The sequence below is a fragment of the Elaeis guineensis genome, chromosome 12, assembly GCF_000442705.2.
Source record: "Elaeis guineensis isolate ETL-2024a chromosome 12, EG11, whole genome shotgun sequence".
In the NCBI taxonomy this organism is placed as follows: Eukaryota; Viridiplantae; Streptophyta; class Magnoliopsida; order Arecales; family Arecaceae; genus Elaeis; species Elaeis guineensis.
In genome coordinates, this window is record NC_026004.2 from 22847507 (window position 1) to 22862674 (window position 15168).

The 15168-nt window shown below is 37.6% G+C and overlaps 1 pseudogene; it reads right to left on the reverse strand.

The window, feature by feature from the left end:
• Positions 1 to 211: 211 nt before the first annotated feature.
• LOC105054790 (enolase-like) lies at positions 212 to 13782 on the reverse strand (annotated as a pseudogene).
• Positions 13783 to 15168: the final 1386 nt, after the last annotated feature.

Here is a 15168-nt window from a genome sequence, read left to right on the forward strand (position 1 = left end):
TGCGCAAAGAATTTCCCTTAGGATCTAATGGTAGTATGAACAAAAGAGCATCATGAATCCACAGTTACCGCTCAACATAAAACAAGAGGTTTTAATTTACTCATCATTATATAACCATTGATGCAACCTGATGGAAAACTGAAATCCGAACGAAAGGGATGCAGTAGACGCACAACATTCCACAGAGCCTGTCTAGCAGGTTACACTACAATTAAGGCAAAATTATCATTTATTATAATCTCTGTTTGAACACAAAGCAAAACACTTGATTTCAACAAAGAGAAGGCCACAACAGTAATGCTTCTTAGTAGAGCGGCTCATTTGCTAGCACTTAGCTAGTAAGGCTCTACAGGTGCCCTGAACTTTTCTCCTGCATACACTGCTGCAGCACCAAGCTCTTCCTCAATCCTAAGCAGCTGCATCCAACAAAACAAAAAGATGTTTCAGTTCAAACCTGCTTAAACAAACCATTATTGCCACACATTCTGCATTGGTTCCCATTGTTTTTTTTTTGGTACAGTGCATTGGTTCCCATTGTTATCAGAGTTAAACAGTACAATTGCCTGTCACTATGGGTTAATGGCCTTCATCATGGAACATGTCATGGTACATCAGTCTGTATTAAATAATAATTATGCGACCACTGCTATAAGCTGTAACATGGCAAGAAAACCTTTTGTGAAAGAGAATTTAATTTCACAAAACAAGCTTTTCACTTTTTGTTAACCTAACAGTCTGTTGTATTCACTATGGAATTACTCATTCCAATTGCAAATTAACAGTATCACAGGAAAGATAGTTCAGACAGAAACTTCATCACCATTAGAGGAACGAGCATTTGCCATTTCTTTCTTTGATGAAATGTAGAAATTACCTCTCACCAGGCATGCATAAAAATATGGAAGCATAAATCACTTTGCACATGTTTAAAACAGAAGGACAAAAACCCGACATAACAAAAATTGATGTCATGATCCTGTGCCGTGAGAAACTTGCCTGGTTATACTTGGCTAGGCGTTCTGAACGGCATGGAGCTCCAGTCTTAATCTGGCCCTGTTACCCATGAAAATCAGTTCCCGGTTAAGTTCCTTGCAACGTGGGGTATCCACTCAGCAGTGTTCTTACAAGATTTTAATAGCAATAAAAGATGTAACTTTAGAAATGTGCATGTATGGCTAATTAGAAAAAGAAATAGGAACTTACCGTTGCCAAACCCACTGAGAGGTCCGCAATGAAGGTATCCTCAGTTTCGCCACTGAAAACAGAGAAGGAGGCTAGTATTAATGCTACAAAATTATCAAAAATAATAAGCACAATACGTTTTACCTCCGGTGGCTTGACGTTACACCCCAGCCAGCGCATTTCGACATTTTCATAGCTTCAATACTCTCTGTCACAGAACCTATTTGATTTACCTACACCATATTGAGGATGTAATTCAGATTTTTGTCATATGAAATACTGGAAGAATAATCACCATGAAAAATTTCATGGTTCAACATCCAAAAATATAAATTTCAGAAGGAAAATAAATTCGGTTTACAGAAACACTTGTAGCAAAGAGAATTGTTTCCCAAACAAGTTTGACCGCATATGAGTGCAAAAGGTAATATCCTATCACTACAAAGTAAAGCAAATATTTTACCTTCAAAAGAAGGGCATTGCATATCTTTTCATTTATTGCCTTGGCAACCCGCTGCAGAAGTCAACCAAAAGAAAGAAGATAAGCATTATGACCAGAGAAATTCTTCGAGTGGTCCAATTATCTAACAGATTGGTATTTACCGTGTGGTTTGTGACAAGAAGATCATCTCCAACAATTTGCACCTGCTGCCCTATCTCCTCAGTCAACTTAGCATAGTGGATCCAATCATCTTGATCAAATGGGTCTTCTATAGATACAATAGGGTACTCAGATACAAAGGACTTGTAAAGATTTTTTCAAACTATCTCCTGATATTTTCTGTGAACCATCATTATTCTGCAGCAAGAAAACCACCTTATTTAATTTTCTAAATAATGCTCTAGGAATAGCAAGTTTAATGGTCACAGGGGCCCAAACAAAAAGGAAAGAAATTATGAACGAAATACATGCACACATACATATATATAGAGGAAACACAAACAGAGAGCACAAAACATGCTTTAGGTAGCCATCATGCATCTCTTTTTTTTTTTTTTAGTGTGGGGAGGGAGGAAAACCTCCCTGGCTGCCATCCTGCATCAACTTATAGAATATATATTGTAGAAGAAATGACAAAGCCTCCCTGGATGCCATCCTGGATCAACTATAGAAATATACATTGTAGAAGAAATGACAAGGAACCAACCTCCTCTTTGAAATTAAGATCATATGTCTTGTCCTTGTCATTATAAAACTCTGAAGCAGCTACGTCCATCCCACTCACAAACTGTCATCATACCCAGGCACAAAAATCATTTCAAGCCTTGCTTCAACTGGGTTTTCAGGGAAAGGCAGAGATCCAGTTTAAATGTGAGAGAAAGTCGCATAATTTGCCGGTGTACCCAGCTTTTGCTATAGCTGTCTTCAGCAGTTCAAGGCCCTCTTTGTTTTCCTGTAGTTTCACAAGGAATGGAATTGGAATCACATTACTCAACATCTCTTATCCCACAAGAGTTCGTATAATGAAGTCAACCAAAGAACTCAAATCATTTGTGTGAATAGTTCAGAATCTTCAGATAAAGGCATAACATGCTTAAGCTACTTCCAGATCAGCTGACGTTCACTAAAATTCAGCTTAGAACAGACAAAAAACTAAAGTTGGTGCAGGAACAGAAACTCACAAGCTATAGAAAAATCAGAAGAGTACTCTTCAAAATGCAAACGAAATACAGCAAGAAAGCAGATTATTAAAATCACGAAATACAGCAAGAAAGCAGATTATTGAAATCAATTTAACTTCCAGATCTCTTTCCCTGTCTGCTCTGAAAACTGTTGATATATTGCACCAAGCAAAAAGGTGTAAGCCAACAAAGAAAAGGACGAAGTACATTAAATCTGTGAGAAAATAGGGTCCATTATATTTGAGCCTTTGAAAATTTTTTGAAAAGATAATGAATTGCAGCACCAACCAAAATATGTTGCTCCAAATTACCCAGAATTTTAAATTGTTAGCAATTCATTATTCCTCAAAATAATAGCAACAATACGCCTAAAAAAATTTAGAAATATCTTTATGGGGTAAGTCAGAATTGCATATACATCAAGCTAATCCGCTTAGTTAGCCCATGATAATTATTTAAGGAAAGAACGCTGATAACAGATGCAGCTACCTGAATGTTTGGAGCAAAGCCACCTTCATCCCCAACATTGGTAGCATCCTGCCCGTACTTTTTCTTAATTACAGCCTGCAAGATGAAGAGATAAATATATAACATTTTAAGGAAAAAAGACTATAACAAACTAGATCAACCTTTTTACCTTCAAATGGTGATATACTTCTACACCCATCTTCATGGCTTCTTTGAATGAAGAAGCCCCAACAGGAAGGATCATGAACTCCTGTACAAATAACTCAAATATGCATAAAAGATAGCCATGAGGTATGCTTATTTCATAACAGATAGCTGGATAAAACATTACCTGCATAGCAAGCTTATTTCCTGCATGTGATCCTCCATTCATAACATTGAATGCAGGTACGGGCAAAACTAAGTTCTTGTTTCCAGCAAAGTTGGCAATATGCTGCATGATCAAAAACAATAGTCTTATCAATTAAAAAGAGCATCAGCAGATATGCAGTGCATAATTGAAGTGTTGGCTTCACGGACCTGATAAAGAGGGATCTTCTTTACCCTAGCTCCCGCTTTGCATACAGCAAGTGATACAGCCAGTATAGCATTCGCACCAAGCTGGAATTATTTAACCAGAATAGGATCAACTTAACAAATATAACAAAGCGCAAGTCAACATGATACACAATCATCATTTTCAAGCCTAAAAATGGAGCCTTAGTCTCTGTCACACCTTCTGCTTGCACCATCCCCACTCATTAGAGGTTCCATCAAGCTGTTGCACCATAAAATTATCAATCTCAGCCTGCTGTGTGGGGTCCTGTAATGGAAGATACATTTGCAAATGAGTTTTTTGTATGACACATTCTACAACACAGTCTGATGGGCACAATGCAAGCCCCCAATTGAAAAAGGAAAAACAAGAACATGTAGTACATACCTTGCCAATTAAAGCTGGTGCTATGGTAGTATTCACATTTGCAACAGCCTAAAAGCCAAAAGAACCAAAACATACAATCAGCTAAATCATCACAGTTAAGTATTTGAACAAGAAAAACAACTATAATATAAGAAAAAGAAGACATGCCTTCAATGCTGCTACGTTTGAAGATCTTAATATAAATAAAGGTACTTTGAAGATCTTAATATAAATAAAGGGTGCTTTTAAAATTCCAAAAAACAAGATGTAGAATCAAAAAGGATAAATCAGGGTCATAAATGATAATGATAAGAGGAAAGAAGCTTCAGGAGCACTATATGAAATCTATTTGCACAAAATAAATAGCAGAGGACCACTTAGATGGAATCATGAAATCAGAAAACAAATTTGTTATGCACTCATCAACCAATTGTTTCTGTCAGTGCTTACTTAAAATTATAACACTAATAGCAATGATATGTAATAAGAAGATATATGCAGATGAATGTGCAGTAGAGTTGTCACTTGTCAGCAATGTACCTGAACTCATATTCAGAAACTTGACCAAGTCTTTCCCAAGGAGAAAAACTAAACTTTCAAAAGATAACAACATTTTGAACACGTCAACATGTTCAAGTGACAGCCAAAGAAGAATGTACGTGGATAATTATCAGTGTAGACCAGCACCTCCATGAAAACAGCTGGCAACACATTATTTGACTGTTATTACCATTCACATTTACAGCCATTGCAGAACACTTCATTGTCATGTCAAGGTAAATTGTGAAATCATTCGTCAAATATATCTCATATCCACCAAGGTATTATCAATTCCTCATTCTGAAAATGAAGTTTAGGCTTTAAAGTGAAAGTTCATCTTACATTTCTGCTTATTCTAAAATTTTTCATCAGGAACAGATTCAGACAGAACTACTAATGAAAGTAGGTATCTGCTAAGACTATTGGCAATTTAAATGATCAGGAATCATGGTTTGAGAACCTGTTTGCCAGAGCCCATCTAGGGGAATACATAATCTATATGGCATGGAAACAGGGAAATTTTCAAAATTGCTCAGAGAATATCTTAAAGATATGCCAATATTGGCAGAATTCATAGGTATTAGTAAAAGAATGCAGGCAGTTTAAATGACCAGCAAATCATGGTAGAACCGTGTTCCCTGTAACCTGTGCAGGAGGATGAGACCCAGCCTATGAAGAATAGGAAAATCTCCACAGATGCCAGAAGAGAAATCAGATGAAGATCAACCAGAATTGAATATTGCCAGAAGAAAAAAGAAATCATTGATCACCAGTCTCTCAATGGTTTCCCAAAGTTTCAGTCTCTGAAATGTTTTACATGTCACTCACAGATTTCCAAGGGTTGCCCACATGTCACTTAATGCCATTTCTCATCAGCAAACATTTTACATCACTCATTTCCCTCCCCTATTCACATGTCTCTTCACTCTGCATTTCCATATTGGCAACAACTACAGACATATAATACTTACTACTTACTACTAACAATGAGGACAATCATATTCTAGCTATATTCCGCAACTGCATTTGTTCTAGTCAATAAATTCAATTTTTCCACTTATTTAATTGATTGATGAGATTCTTATACGCATTTTGCAACATTTTTGAGCCATAAAGATCAAGTTGCAGTTAGGCAGTCCAGTAGATTAACCTACCAAGGTCTGACATAGTCCTTAAGAATCTCTGTTATAGCCCAAAATCAGCCCAACTTAGCCCGAGGCCCATGTAGGAATCCCAGCAGACCTAGCCCAAAAAAAAAAAAAAAAAAAACAGAGGATGCAAAACCGGGAAGAAGACTCCCTATAGGAGTCTTCTTCTCCGGCGAAATCCAGGCAAAATCAGGACTCCTAGGACCCCTCGGAGTCCTAGGATCCCCTATAAGAATACCCCCTCTCCCTTGAGACCCAACATCGGCCTCCTCCCTCTCTCTTTCTCTCCGTTTTTCTCGATCGAAGGCCGCGGACACCGTTTGATTTCTCGCCGTGATTGCCGCCGACAAGGTCTCCGGAGGCTGAGGTGAGTCTCCTTCTTCTTTCCCTCCTTCTTCTCTTTCCTCCCATGCTCCTGTGCGCGGCTGCCGGCGACGAGAGTCGCCGATTTCCGATCGGGAAAGAGATCCTGTTTTTTGAGTTTTTTTCTTTGGATTTTCCGACGCCGGCGATCGGAATCGATCGCCGGCCACGCTCTTCCGTGATCGGGGGAGTGGCCCCCATCGGCCGCCGGCCTCCGCCACGGCGGTCGTGGCCTGAACGGCCCGGCCAAGGATGGGCCACACCATCCCCTGTTCCGGCAAGGGAAGAACCAAGAAAAAAAAAAAGAAAGAAAGAAGAAGAAGAAAAAAAAGAAGAAAAAGAAAAAGAAGAAAAAGAAAAGAGAAAAGAGAAAGAAGGAAAAAGAGAAAAAGAAAAGGAAAGAAAAAGAAGAAAAAGAAAAGAAAAGAAAAAAATAATAATAATAAAATAAAATATATATATATATATATTTATATATATATAAAAGTAAATAAATAAATAAATAAATAAAATTTGAAATTGATGAGAGAGAGAGTTTCTCTCTCTTCTCTCTCTTCTTTCAGTCTGAACCCTGACTTTCTCTCTCTGAAATTGGACTTTCTCTCTCTACTTTCTCTCTCTAGAATTTTCTCTCTCTAGGATATTTCTCTCTCTTGATGGATTTCTCTCTCTCTAAAGTTATTCCTCTAGGATTAGCGAAGTGGAAGGCTTCATCTGATGATTTTGATCGAGTTTAGAGACGAGTCTGATTTTAAGCGAAATTTTGATTTTGGGATTTGTTAGATTTAATTTTGAATTAAAATTAATGTAAAAATATAATTTTGGATAATAGGCACGGAAGAATCTCCTAGAAGTTAGTCGATTATGTTCATTCAGTGCTCCGTGAAAGGTAAGTAATGAATCATCTTCTCGAGATATTCCATATTTATTCTGAAAATAAATAATTATTCTCTGAAATTATGCATGATTTATGAAATTATGTTTTGAAAGAAAAGTGCTTTTAAAATGTTATGGTATATCGATTTATGCACATGTTTAGTGAAAGATTATGATATATTATGATACAAAGTGTTTTGATACAGATCGGATTTATACTCTCAGCCTAACTATATTTCAGTGGACCCCACCAATGGGGATTATACATTGGTACTCAGTGGACCCTGCCAGTGGGGGTTGTGCGCTGGTGTTTGTGGACCCTGCCAGTGGGGGTTGTGCGCTGGTATTTGTGGACCCTGCCAGTGGGGGTTGTGCGCTGGCATTCTGTGGACCCCGCCAATGGGGGTTAAACGTTGGTCATAGTCAAGGCTGTTGAGTTACGAGTGTTTTGAATCGAATCGGATTTATGATTATATTATATGTGAATATTTGAAAATATTTGATTTGTATTAAATCAGCATGAAATATACTCTTATGTTTATTTGCAGCATTATTCTTGAAAATTATATAATATCTGAAATATCTAGTTGAGATATTTGTTACTTACTGGGCTGTCTAGCTCATTACCTTTCTTTCTATTTTTCAGATTCAGATAATTAATTTCGAGCGTGGGACGAAATATTGGGACAGAGCTTTTAGAAGCGAGATTAGCATTGTCAACTTCATTGAACTTAGATCTATTGTTTTATTGTTAGCAAAAATTTTATTGGATGTAAGACATTTGATTTAATTATTTGAATTACAGTTGAATAATAATTATTTGAATTTATTCCGCTGTGATGCATTGATATCGTGATGAGATGCCTTGCATGCTTATGGAGAGAGTTCTTCATAAGTATGCGGCGGTTGCCGCGACCCTGGATTCAAAATCTCGGATCGGGGGCGTGACAATTAATATGGTATCAGAGCATAAGTGGATAAATTATGACACATAGAATTTGACATAGTATGAGTGTAGGTGGGTAAACATTAGGAATATTGGGACGTTAGAATATGAGTATCATAATAAACCCATCATAACAAATAGATAAATGAATCTAATAAGGTTTTACTACTACAAGGTTATCATGCCTCCCCGTAGAATGACAAGAATTACTCAAGGAATTGCAAGAGAGACATCACAACCACAGGATGGTAGCACTCCCCATCTGACCAGTGGCACCCCTCAGGAGGAGGGAGTCGTAGATCCTAATGGGAGTGCTTCGAGAGCACGTCAAGAACCAGATATGGCTCAGTTAATGCAGACCCTAATCAGGATGGTACAAGCGCAACAACAAATATAGCAGTAAATGTTTGAACAACAGCAGATACAACGAGATACACAACAACATCAGCATCCACCACCACAACATGGAGAGCAACCAGTACAACGGAACATCTCAGAATTTAAAAAGCTTGCTCCTCCAGCTTTCAAGGGGACTACTGAACCTTTGGAGGCTGACAACTGGATAATGGAGATGGAGAAGGCTTTCGCTGTCCAAGAGTGTCTTGATGAAGAAAAGATTCGATATGCAGCTTATTTACTACAAGGAGAAGCATACAACTGGTGTCAGCGACTACAGCGCAAGCATGAACAAGACGGCAAAATACTTACCTGGGAAAGATTTCGAATTGCATTCTATGATCAGTATTTTCCTCGAAGTATAAGGATCCAGAAAGAGCAAGAGTTTATTTATTTGAAGCAAAAGGGTATAAGTGTGACTGAATATGAAGCAAAATTTACAGAGTTAGCAAAATTTGCTCCGAGATTAGTGGATGGTGAGCAAGAACGTGTTCACAAATTTGAGATGGGACTGAGAACTGAAATTCGAAAACAAGTGGTTCCATATGAATTGACAACTTATGCAGATGTGGTAAACAAAGCACTGATAATTGAAAGAGAAGTCAATAAAGAACGCATGGAAAGGGAAAGAAAGCAAAGAAAGAGAGCACGATCCAATGATACACAAGGACAGAATAATAAAAACATCAAAAGATCAGCTAAGGGAACAGTAGACAATAAGACTCAACAGATTGATGGTGAGCCGTGCTTCAGATGTGGCAAAAATCATGCAGACAAGGATTGCTATTGGAATACAGGTGCTTATTTCAAATGTGATCAGATGGATCATAAAATTGCTAGCTGCCCGCTAAATACTGAAAATCAAGTTGGCCAAAGAACTCATGAAGGACAACATAAGGGTGGCGGACAGATTTCTAAAACCCAGGGAAGAGTTTATGCGCTTACTCAACAGAATCCACAGGCTTCCAATACAATGATGACATGTATGAAAAATTTCGAGGACGAAATTTCTTTTTAGGGGTGAAGAATGTTATAGCCCAAAATCAGCCCAACTTAGCCCGAGGCCCATGTAGGAATCCCAGCAGACCTAGCCCAAAAAAAAAAAAAAAACAGAGGATGCAAAACCGGGAAGAAGACTCCCTATAGGAGTCTTCTTCTCCGACGAAATCCGGGGAAAATCAGGACTCCTAGGACCCCTCGGAGTCCTAGGATCCCCTATAAGAATACCCCCTCTCCCTTGAGATCCAACATCGGCCTCCTCCCTCTCTCTTTCTCTCCGTTTTTCTCGATCGAAGGCCGCGGACACCGTTTGATTTCTCGCCGTGATTGCCGCCGACGAGGTCTCCGGAGGCTGAGGTGAGTCTCCTTCTTCTTTCCCTCCTTCTCTTTCCTCCCATGCTCCTGTGCGCGGCTGCCGGCGACGAGAGTCACCGATTTCCGATCGGGAAAGAGATCCTGTTTTTTGAGTTTTTTTCTTTGGATTTTCCGGCGCCGGCGATCGGAATCGATCGCCGGCCACGCTCTTCCGTGACCGGGGGAGTGGCCCCCATCGGCCGCCGGCCTCCGCCACAGCAGTCGTGGCCTAAACGGCCCGGCCAAGGATGGGCCACACCATCTCCTGTTCCGGCACGGGAAGAACCAAGAAAAAAAAAAAAAAGAAAGAAAGAAGAAGAAGAAAAAAAAGAAGAAAAAGAAAAGAGAAAGAAGGAAAAAGAGAAAAAGAAAAGGAAAGAAAAAGAAGAAAAAGAAGAAAAAGAAAAGAAGAAAAAGAAAAGAAAAGAAAAGAAAAAAATAATAATAATAAAATAAAAAAAATATATATATATATTTATATATATATATAAGTAAATAAATAAATAAATAAATAAATAAAATTTGAAATTGATGAGAGAGAGAGTTTCTCTCTCTTCTTTCAGTCTGAATCCTGACTTTCTCTCTCTGAAATTGGACTTTCTCTCTCTACTTTCTCTCTCTAGAATTTTCTCTCTCTAGGATATTTCTCTCTCTTGATGGATTTCTCTCTCTCTAAAGTTATTCCTCTAGGATTAACGAAGTGGAAGGCTTCATCTGATGATTCTGATCGAGTTTAGAGACGAGTCTGATTTTAAGCGAGATTTTGATTTTGGGATTTGTTAGATTTAATTTTGAATTAAAATTAATGTAAAAATATAATTTTGGATAATAGGCACGGAAGAATCTCCTAGAAGTTAGTCGATTCTGTTCATTCAGTGCTCCGTGAAAGGTAAGTAATGAATCATCTTCTCAAGATATTCCATATTTATTCTGAAAATAAATAATTATTCTCTGAAATTATGCATGATTTATGAAATTATGTTTTGTAAGAAAAGTGCTTCTGAAATATTATGGTACGTCGATTTATGCACATGTTCAGTGAAATATTTATGATATATTATGATACAAAGTGTTTTGATACAGATCGAATTTATGCTCTCAGCCTGACTATGTTTCAGTGGGCCCCGCCAATGGGGATTATACGTTGGTACTCAGTGGACCCTGCCAGTGGGGGTTGTGCGCTGGTGTTTGTGGACCCTGCCAGTGGGGGTTGTGCGCTGGTATTTGTGGACCCTGCCAGTGGGGGTTGTGCGCTGGCATTCTGTGGACCCCGCCAATGGGGGTTAAACGTTGGTCATAGTCAAGGCTGTTGAGTTACGAGTGTTTTGAATCGAATCGGATTTATGATTATATTATATGTGAATATTTGAAAATATTTGGTTTGTATTAAATCAGCATGAAATATACTCTTATGTTTATTTGCAGCATTATTCTTGAAAATTATATAATATCTGAAATATCTAGTTGAGATATTTGTTACTTACTGGGCTGTCTAGCTCATTACCTTTCTTTCTATTTTTCAGATTCAGATAATTAATTTCGAGCGTGGGACGAAATATTGGGACAGAGCTTTTAGAAGCGAGATTAGCATTGTCAACTTCATTGAATTTAGATCTATTGTTTTATTGTTAGCAAAAATTTTATTGGATGTAAGACATTTGATTTAATTATTTGAATTACAGTTGAATAATAATTATTTGAATTTATTCCGCTGTGATGCATTGATATCGTGATGAGATGCCTTGCATGCTTATGGAGAGAGTTCTTCATAAGTATGCGGCGGTTGCCGCGACCCTCGATTCAAAATCTCGGGTCGGGGGCGTGACAATCTCACTACGGGCAAAAAGAAAAAACGGGAATGCAGGCATCATTTATTGAGGGAAAATGAAGAGACAAATCCAGTAAGGCCCAGACAATTGTAATAACAATCTATTTGTCCAAAAAAGAGTGCGCTACTAACCTTAAGGACACCTTTCCCAAGATAGTCTGATCCTCCATCTCTCAATTCCAGAGCTTCGTATATACCTTAATAAACAACATGATACAACTAGATGTTAGAATTCAATTCATGCAAACAATGTCCATCTAACAACTAGATGAACAATATGCTGCTAATTGAAGAAAAGTATATAAATTGTAATTTCTTCATATTTATGACAATAATACCAACAATTTCACAAAGTGTACCAATATAAAAGCTGTTACTTATTGTCATATTACTAAATAATACCTCTGATTTGCATTTTGAAAGTGTATTTGTAGTTTATAAGGCCTTGCTTCCAAGTGCATTAAATTTGTCTCACGTAGATAAGATAATGATGATGATGATGATGATGATGATAAGTCATTTGATCACTTGCTTTAGAAATCAGTACAGGGCATGCTTGCTTTTGTGCACTCTGAGAAACAAAATGCTAACTATGATTTTTGGTATCAAGCTAGTGGCACAAATACGTAAGCATGAAATAGAGCCTCTGTCCAAGCAATTTTTTCCCCTTTTGATTTAACAAATAGCTTGCAGGAAAAATCATGATATTGATTTACTTCTTAAAATGTCCTCAGATACACTGTTTGGCAGCACCAAAGAGTAGAAGAGGCAACTGAGCGGTGGTATTTTATTTTTCCACAGAATTTTCTGAGAAACGGCACAGAAATACCAACCTCATGTTTTAACTGAAGAAAGTACACAAAATCCTGCTTCTTTTCTTTTCTTTTCTTTCTTTATATATATATATATATATATAAGAGAGAGCAAGCGATGGTAAGGAAAAACCCACTCTATAGTTTTACCTTTGCCAAAGTTTTGAATCTGGAAGCCACACCCTTTGGAGGAGGGGTTTGACCACTGGGTTATTGCCCACTTCACCATCTAGAGTCCCACCTTTAGATTTCAACCATAGTAAGGTCCAGAATTTAGCCTTCAGCTTATGACACAAGCCCAAAAAAAAGAGTTTTTTCCAAATAACATCAATTCTTTTTGTGAAAAAAGATAATTGTCTCCAATAAATGGTAGCATTTTTATTAATCAAATTACATATGTGGGACAAAAACTTGAGAAGTTGATTATTTATTCACAAATTATAGTCTTTGCAGCAGCCATTTGAAAGATTTGATATTCGCCTATCTATATGTGCATTATAAGCTGCGTCACGCCATTACATGCCCTCATACTATTACTGGTCATGCATCTACATAAACATGTTACTGTCACGATACAGAACTTTAAATCTAGAATATTTAATTATTTGCTCTCTTCTTTTTTTTTTTTCCTTCCTTTTCTCAATGGTCCATTGTAACCATTATATCGGTCTATAATAATATAAACCCATAATTATCAGAGGTACATGAGGAAATCATGTTCCAATACCTGTTGAGGCGCCACTGGGGACAGCAGCCCTGGCAAAGGTGCCATCATTGAGACAACAATCCACCTGGGTAAAAAAAAAAAAGGAAGATTTTTTTATCAAAATGGTCGCAGATGATTCATGGTTCTAAACATCAAGTAGCCTAAAACAGCTAGGGGCGAAATTGCAATCATATCAGGGGAAAACCAGACATACTCAAACCCAAAAAAAATCAATTTTTTTGCTACAATCAATCATAGAACCAAAAATGCCAAAAAAAAGGAAAGGGAAAAAAACAACCCTTGACTTGCAAACCAAGGTGCACGATAAGAAATGTCGGAAGTATAGCGAATAAAGCGACTTGGCGATCTATCAACCACAGCGAACAGAACAAACAGCACAAAAAGATGGAATCATGTGGAAAAATCACCTCGACAGTGAGGTTTCCACGACTGTCGAAGATGTGCCGCGCTTTGATACACTTGATCGTTGCCATCGCTTTCTATCTCTCGCTCTCTCGGCTTCTGCGATGGAGAAATGAGCTCTTCGGTGGTGGAGGAGCCAGGGGAGAGCGTAGCTTAGTTATAGAGAGGCAGGACGGGTGTTAAGCCTCCGACGAAAACCGATCTTGGCCGTTGGATTATTAGAAGTGGGTCGCGGGACTCGATGGAGGGCGCAGAATATAAAAAAAAAAAAAAGAAAAGAGCAATGCTACAGCGCTCAACTCTTGCACCAAAAGTGCACTCCATGCTATAGTGTCCATGTGACACGTATTGGTGAAGATGTTTTTGACAGTATGATTGGGCCGCGAAGCAATTTTATGAGAAAATTTGGAAACTGATAAAGGATGAAGACACGACGTGCTTCCAATTTGGCCGTCACGATGACCCGGACGGCTATCGGGCACGGCCTCCGTGACTTGGCACGTGGACTCCGCATTCGAACGCCAGATTCGGCTTCTGGGAGCGCCACGTGTCGGTAAGTTCCAACACAATTAGCCGCCACGTGTCTCATGGTCTAGAGAAATCAGAGCCGTTGCTTGAACGATCTCATAAGACACTGATGAATTTTTTTTCATTCAAAACAGCCAAAATTATTAGCTGATCAACAATAATTAACGGTAATTTTTTTATTTAAAATTTTCAATCAAATTTGAATAATAATATATATTTTTAATAATAAATGATATAATAGATTTTTATTAGATGATTCAAAAAATATGTGGCAGAATAGTTCTAACCAATAATTTTTTTAGATTAAGTTACAAAAGAGGAATATTTTTATGTCATGCTTCGATATTCATGTTCGATCTATGGCATCTCTATGGTTCATGGATTGTCCTAAGAGAAAAAATCACAGAAAATTGAACCATCAAACTCTCCCTATAATTTTTTTTTTTCTCGATAAAGAACTCTCCATATATAGTTGGATGCTATTGAGATCCCTTGTAGCAGAAATAAAGTTTTCTTGATTCATTGTCATGCATATCTTTACAAATACCTGTAAAAAAAAGGCAACAAACCACGTTTAGTGCATCATATATTAGAGTTAGGTTGTTTACCAGAGACTTTAATGACTATTTTATTTAGTATTTGGAAGAGTACACTATACTTAGGGTATGTTTAAATGATTGGATAGAAAACTCTTATGGGATTCATAGATTAGGCTAGTATGACAAGCAAAACCATAAAATTATAAGCTGGACTAAATCTATATTTATAAATATTCAGAAACAATTTTAGAATGGGCAGCTCCAAATTCTGTAAGAAAAAAAAAAAAGGTCCACTGAAGCCTTTAGTTCCTTAATCAATAGCATGCCTTTACATTTGTGTTTGAGATCTTACCAGACTCACATAGCTAGCCTGTATGAATTCCAAGATACATGCTTATTTGAGAGTGAGAAGCAAGATGGTTATTTAGGTCTACCTTGTGTCAATTTTTCTGCCGGCATATGGTGGTTGGTACATAATCTATAGAATATAGATGCTAAACGATGCTTTAAAGAAAAAGAAATTAAAAAAAAATCCA